This window comes from Lotus japonicus, chromosome 4 (genome assembly GCF_012489685.1).
Source record: "Lotus japonicus ecotype B-129 chromosome 4, LjGifu_v1.2".
In the NCBI taxonomy this organism is placed as follows: domain Eukaryota; kingdom Viridiplantae; phylum Streptophyta; class Magnoliopsida; order Fabales; family Fabaceae; genus Lotus; species Lotus japonicus.
Window position 1 is genome coordinate 75,511,061 of NC_080044.1, and position 8,195 is coordinate 75,519,255.

Sequence of the window (8,195 nt, forward strand, 5' to 3'; positions counted from 1 at the left end):
TGGCTGACAAGTGTCACAGCTAGAGAACATTTCGCACATTTAATTCACACATTAATACACCCATTTAATAATTTTCAACGCAAACAATAAAAGATGGAATAAATCAGTAAAATTAGTATTAAATGCTTGATGAAATGAGCATTTCGCACATTTAATTAACACATTAATACACATTAATTCACACGTTTTGAAATGAAACCAAGTGAGATCAATCTGGAATTGGTTAAGAATCCGATTGGAAAATTGCGCTGGAACATGGAAAATTAGTATTAAATGCTTGACTTTACTAAAATTACGTTACTATTGTTTTGCTGCTTGACATTTTTTCAATCATAATTTTACAATTCCATTCGGCCCATTCAATTGCTTGACATAATTTTTTCTTAACATTCAATGGACAATTCCATTCGGCCCATTCAATCGGGAAATTATGAGTGATGACGAGGCTATAATTCCATTCACTCATATAATTCCATTCACGAGGCTATAATTTCATATAATTTTTTAGAGTGATGACGTGTCTTAATTGGAAAATTATGAGTGATGACGAGGCTATGACAATTCCATTCGGCCCATTCAATTGCTTAACATAATTTTTTCAATCATGAAATTTTGAACGAATAAATGATGGAATCATGGCCACTAGATTCTATGGACACACACGAATATTCATTGGATCTATTTCATCATATAAACAAAAATTCAAATATTATAAATTATAACAGGATCAACCATAGGGGAAAAAAACGCTGATTTTATGTACGCATTACAAACACATACCATGTCATAATAGGAAATTTGTTGACCCGTGCGTTTAATACTGATCAATCATAGGGAAATAATTCAATTTCGCAAACCCTTCATTCAGACTATATATATATATATACACCCCTCATGTGACATTTCTCCTCCATCATTTCCAGCATTTTCCATCATTCCTTGCATATTTCAACTTAACCTCCTTTTTGATGGCTTCAAGGATCGACGATCTGGCAAAGGTGGATGCCTCCAAAGAAACCTGGACAATTGTTACCAAAGTCAGTCATCTATGACTTAGTCCGAGCCTATATGGCTCAAAGCTACCCTTTTCAATGGACATGATACTGATGGATGACAAAGTATACTATTTTTTGATTATTTAAACTTTTTTAAGATTATTTTTCTTATGCATTCCTACTTTGGTGTGGGCGAGAGCGGACGTGATTTTCGCCCGACCGATCATCCATTCAAGATCAACTTTGATATTCAGACTTCTGTACGATTACTACCTAACAAGGCTATCAACATAACGTCGTACTCTTTCGTTCCACTTGCTGACATTATGTATAAGGACCTTGATACATCATTCCTTATAGGTATTTACTCTTCTGCAACATCTTGATCTTTTCAAAAAAAAGTAATTAATTTCTCTTACAATTTTTTAATACTTTTTTCACCAGATGTAATTGGAATTCTGACGGGCGCGAGTGGAGAACATGAGTTCGAAAAAGATGGTACTAAACAGAAGAGGATAACTATAGAACTTGATCAAGATGGGTACACCTCATGTTCTTTGTTTATTCAAAAGATCGATCCTAATTTTACCATTATGAAAGTTCAATGATAAAACTATTTTTGTGATTAGGGTTCGTGTTGAATGTGCTTTTTTCGGGAAATATGTTTCTGAGGTCATTGGTTATCTTTCATCAGTTGATGCAACAAATGTTGTTGTGGTTGTACAGTGTTCTAAGATCAAGCCATTCAAAGGTATTAATTAATTTTTCAGAAGTTACTAAGATTTGAATTATTTAAACGTGGTTTACTTTTAATTTTAATTACTTTTTTACAGGTAAGGCTAGCATTCAAAACGTTTATGGTGCTACTAGGGTTCTTTTTAATCCTCAGATTCAAGAAGCTGCCCCTCTCCGTGCTAGGTAAATTATATTCTGAAATAGTTATCACAAATATTGTTGATTTATTTTAACAATTTTTTTATAGTTAAGTTATCACAAGATATAATTAAGTTTTATCTCCAATTTGCATTGGAATTACTATTTTTGAAATATATTGGACATCGATTTTAAAATGACAGAAGGAAAACTCTCAACATTCCAGGTATTCAATCATTTTTAATTTACTTAAGACACTGCTCAATGTTTAAATTTATGTTTATTCTATTTTTTTAAAACAATCATAATTGATTCTAACATGCTTCGGTAAATTAATACTAATACACGAATAGCTCATATTCCATAATTAAATTTATCAATATGTCTTGGTAATGAAACGACTTAATAAACTTTACCAATTTGTCTTGGTAATGAAATTGAAATTAACTATTATATTTGTGCTTTCATTCAGATCTGCATATAGATGATGAAGAATTAAATAACCTATGTTTGATAGAGATTGAAAAAATTATTCAAGGAAATGGAAGGTCACTGAAGGAATTTCCATGTTTGCCATATCCTAAATTTACTGAAGCACATAATTTTGAAAATAGATTCGTTGCAGATGAGTTGAATTACAATAAAGATGAAATGCTTAAGATTCATGAAGAATTGGTTTGTTGCCTTACTTCAGAGTAAGAGGAAGTTTATAAAAATGTTTTGAATGCTGTATTATCTGATAATGGGGGATTCTTTTTTCTATATGGTTTTGGAGGAACTGGGAAAACATATGTTTGGAACACCTTATCTGCTGCTTTGCGTTCAAGGGGCCTTATTGTGTTAAATGTCGCATTCAGCGGAATTGCATCGCTGTTATTACCCGGAGGTAGAACTGCTCATTCCAGGTTCTCTATTCCTATTTCAATAAATGAGATATCAACATGTAATCTCCGTCAAGGTTCCCCAAAAGCTGAATTATTGAAAAAAGCAAGCCTAATTATTTGGGATGAGGCACCTATGGTGAACAAACATTGCTTTGAAGCTTTGGACAGATCTCTAAATGACATTATGAAGACTAGATCTACTTATGGTCATGACATTCCATTCGGAGGGAAAGTTGTGGTACTAGGAGGCGACTTTAGACCAATACTCCCTGTTATTTCCAAAGGAAGCCGTTCGGAGATTGTGGGTTCTACTATCAATTCTTCATATCTATGGAAGCATTGCAAGGTAATGAAGTTGACTGTTAATATGAGATTGCAGAATGCTAACTCATCTTCTTCAGCAGCAGAAATTAAAGAGTTTGCTGATTGGTTGCTTCAAGTGGGAGACGGAACAGTTACAACCATTGATGAAGCCGAATCACTCATTGAGATTCCTCCAGATCTTCTTATTGAACCGTGTAAGGATCCATTACTTGAAATAGTAAATTTTTCATATCTGAAACTTTTGATGAATTAGGAAAAAAGTTCATTCTTCCAAGAAAGAGCAATCCTTGCACCAACACTTGAAAGTGTAGAGGAAATAAACAACTTTATGTTAGCTATGATTCCTGGGGAGGAAACATAGTACTTTAGTTGTGATACTCCATGCAAGTCCGATGAAGATTCGGGTGTCATTGCGGAATGATTTACATCTGAATTCTTAAATGATTACAAATGCTCCGGAATCCCAAACCATTAGATTAAACTAAAAGTCAGTGTTCCTATCATGCTCATTCGAAACATTGACCAAGCTGCAGGGTTGTGTAATGGCACTCGAATGATAGTCAACGCTTTGACTAAATATATTATTGTTGCTACTGTTCTAAACAGAAACACGATGGGAGAAACAACCTTTATTCCAAGGATGAGCTTAACTCCATCTAATTCTGATATTCCATTCAAATTCCAGCGCAGACAATTCCCTGTTACTTTATGTTTTGCAATGACTATAAATAAAAGTCAAGGACAGTCTTTATCTCATGTTGGACTGTATTTGCCAAGGCATGTCTTTACTCATGGGCAATTATATGTTGCACTATCAAGGGTTAAATCTAGAAAAGGTTTGAAGATACTAATCCTAGATGACCAAGGAGTAGTTTCTAACACTACCCGCAACGTTGTCTACCAAGAAGTCTTTGAAAATATTTGATATGTAAGTGCTGTTTTTTACTATAATTTTGTTGGGTTTATATTTTTTTAAATACCAAATCTGATAGTGTATTTGTTTTAATTGTTGACAGTAAAAATAAAAGTAAAGCAGCTTATTGACCATCTAACTTGAAGGATAATTCATTTGCTATAAGGTTTGTTTTTAATTTTCAAATGATATATCAAGTTCATCTTTGTATTGCTTACTAATTATTACTGTTATATCTACTTTTTCCATTGTAGGTTATGTTGTTCAAATATTGAATTGGTAGCAAAATTCAACTTCAAGTCTGAAGTCATTATCACTGAACATGGTCAGCAAGTTCTATTAAGCGATCATGTTGTTGACATTTTTGTCATTTGTTAATTTGTTTGATTTTGCAACGCATTCTGTAAAAACCTGATTTATAATATTGTTGTTTTCCTGTTAGCCGTTTGCTGTTTTTTGCGATTGATGTTGCTGTTGCAGATTTCTGCTTTGTTGTTGCTGAAGCTGCTGTTGCTGTTCCTTTGGTCCGGTTTGCTGTTTTGCTGTCTGTTGGTTGATGTTTGGGTTTGCTGGATGCTGTTTTGCTGATTGTTGTTGCTGCTGTTTCGTCTGGTTGCTGTTTCTATTAGCTGTTTTGATGCTACAGAGATTGGAATATTGTTGTTTTTACTGTACACGAATTTCCAGTTGCTTTTTGGGCTATTCCTCATGTTTTATAGTTGCGTGGTGGCTTTTCCAAGTTGGTGGTACTCTTTTTCCTTACTGAGTTTTTTCTCCCAATGGGGTTTTCTCAGTAAGGTTTTAACGAGACTCCTTCTTGGGAACATGTTAGAAGCCATCATGCGGGTTGGTGGTGGGTTTGGTGCACTGTTAAGCACTTGGTTTTGTCAGGAATCATTCTGTTTCAGATTGTACGTTACTCTTGCCTTGAGTTATTTTGCCTCAAGCATTTTCTTACTAATATTCATTTCGCTTTCATAAAAAAAATATTGTTCATGTGTTGACATTGGTAGGTCATACAACGAAGTCTATTTAAAATTTTTACGTTGGTCTATTCACATACATGATTAAATCTACTCTCTGTTATTTGGTATTCTACAAATATATCTACAAAATAAACTTAATCGCCGTGCAACGCACGGGTGAAAATGACTAGTTATTCTTAATATCGTGTTGGTAACATGACTTTGATTAAAATTAACCATACATAATTTGCACATATATATCATCATCAATTCATCATCATCTACAATAATAAACTAGCTAGCGCGTAAAAAATACAATAAATTAAACTAGCTGATATGATCAGAATCAGATAGAATTTATTAAAATGTATACAAAAAGGTCTTTATTTACATTATTGACTATAACGAAAGAGTTCATGAATCATGACAATGATATTTGTACATTACTTTTGTTTTTTTATTACGTGTCTAATTTTATTTTTTTGAAACTATTACGTGTCTAATTTTAATATTTAAAATGTTGAGTGAGGCAAATAGCGTATAAAGTGGTATATATAAACGCAAAAATTGATGTGTAACTATCATTTTCATCATGTTTGTTTGGAAGGACAAATCACCATTAATTCAAGACATGTCCGGTTAAAGCCGGTTCAGAAAAAGACAAATATTATATTTATTAGTCCCACTCCTAACTTTCAAGTTTCAACCATAAGCTATGACATGAACAAACTCAACTCTCAAGTTGTTTGATTATGTTTTTGTTTTGAGATTTTGTAGTTGAGAATATGGGTAAGCCCACGCATTACAATTACAAGTGAAAAAAAAAACTTAATTGGGATTTTAATTTGGTCCCAAAATTTTTACTTTGTAAAAATTAGGTCTTTCTATTAGATTGACATTCAATTGTTTACAAAAATGACGGTTGAGACATTCATTAATTGACGTGGTTCGCCGGTTGTCATAGCAAATAAATGTAATTTACTAATTAAATTATTATTAAAAATTAGTTATTTAAGATTTAATTAAGAAATTGTGATTCATCTTCAATGATCATAAAATCCCTTTAATTTACAAAGGTCACACAAAGCCTTAATTTTGCTACTAATGGGGTTTGTTGGGCCGTACTTCGCTTGCCTCAACTCCCTTACATATATCAACCGCCCCTAGCGCTTTTCCTAAGAGGGGTCCCTAATCTCCTAAGTCCTTTCCCTCGCCTCTGGCGAGTTCCCTTCTCTTGGGTCTGGTCCGTCCCCGGGCGAGTCCCTCTAGGGGATGGGGGGCTCGCCCAGTTCTATAGTCCTTTAATTAATCTTCATATAAATGTAAATACAAATGTTTTACCATACAAAACAGAGATCATCTGCATGCTTAATTTAACATCAACGCCAATATGATTTCATGTATCTCAATATATTAATGGTCAATTTTTCTAGAAAGATAACTAAACATATATTAAAAACCATCAAAAGGCAATTAAGTCATTACATCTACGCTCATAAGATGAGATACCTAGGAAGGAATCTTCTCCACCCACACTGAATTCACGTAAGATAAAACAACAAACAAAATAACGACAATCTCTAAGAATTGAATCTAAATAAGAGGTGTCCTCTGCCTTCCTCCGCCAACACTGAAACAATTCTAATAGCAGTCTGTTTCAAAGGAAACCTTCTAAAAACCTGATTAAATTAATCGTCAGCCTCATTGCCCATATATCGAAAGCTTGGAGCTTCTGTGAGAAGAGGAGATGCATAAATGAAGGGATAAGAGGTTACTGCCATCATATCACTTCATCTTCAAATTAAATGAAGAAGTTAGAGTTGTCGTGTATATCTTGTATTTTTTGGGTGAAGCACCCCTTGTGCTTCTTCTTATTAATATATTTCTTTTGGCCTTTTAAAAAAATTAAGAAGTTAGAATTTACTATATTAAATTTTGATGTGGAATTAGAGATACATAATTTTAACCTATTAATTTTAACATGGAGCAGCACGTTGAATATTACATAAATAATGATTCACCAGAACTCGCTTAATCGCTTTTGAAGCAGAAAGATCGATGCCCCTATTGTGCAAACAGCTTGTCAAGAGCGAGAACTTTGATTTGGGTCAATTGTCAATAGTCACACACGTACAAAAAGTGTTGTACTAGCTACAAATTAAAATTACAAGTAGCAGCAATGACACTGTATAATAGAATCTCTCTTTAGACCCACGGCATCACCTCTTTTTTTCTTTTTGACCAAACAGTGATGTCGTTTTATGTCTTGCTTTAATTTTGAGAATTTATTTTTGACCAACCGGGCAATCTATATTTTTGAACTCGTCAAATAGTCATAAAAATCACCATTTATTAACCTAAACTAGTTCCATGTAATGTGAAAGCAATGATGATATTCAACACACGTGAATTAAGTTCCTAAGTGATGATATATATTTGTATCATTTGATTATTGAAAAATTATGTGTAAAACCCGATGGTTGATGTAACTAACTATTCATATTAAAAATCTTCTTTGCAATGTAATGACAAACTCAACGGCGAGGCCCATTGACACAAATGAAATGAATGACGGTACAAATAATTGTTGAAGTGAAGAAAAGTAATGTGGTTGCTATAGTGACTCGCATTTAAAAAGGAGAATATTGAAAATTAATTCAACCGTAAATTGAAACCTCACTTTAATATGGTTAAGGTTTTGTATAATGTCTAATTCTCTTAGTGAATTCTATGTTGGCTCATTAATTGGTACAAGTTCTTTTGCTTCTGACTTCTCTAGCTTTCTAAAATGGATTACTAGTTTCGATGGTAATGACTATTAAGAGTTAGCTCATCTATGATATGAATATTTTCGATTCCAATAGATTTGCCTCTCATGGATAATAATTGTTGTGGAAAAAATCGTATATGTTCCTAAGTTAGCTAGGGTACTGTTTGCGAAATTAATTAAGCTTCCATACAATCTTCTGCACTCATATTCCACAATGTTTCTGTACCCAAAGAAACATTCCACAATGTTTTCTTCATATATCCTTATACCATAAACCAAAAGAATTAATGAAATCCTTAGACCATAAACCAAAAGAAAAGGTCTTAATCATTGAATTCACCCTTTCTTTTCTTCTCATTTTTTCTTTGTTCTAATCTTTTTATAGCTAGACCCTTTACATTCTGCCACTGCATGCACCAAATCTAATCTGTGTGGTCGGTCCATGATCCTTGTAAGGCAAGTCGGTGACTT

The 8,195-nt window shown here is 33.3% G+C and overlaps 1 pseudogene; it reads left to right on the forward strand.

The window, feature by feature from the left end:
• Positions 1–968: 968 nt before the first annotated feature.
• LOC130713369 (uncharacterized) lies at positions 969–4,001 on the forward strand (annotated as a pseudogene).
• The last annotated feature ends 4,194 nt before the right edge of the window (positions 4,002–8,195 follow it).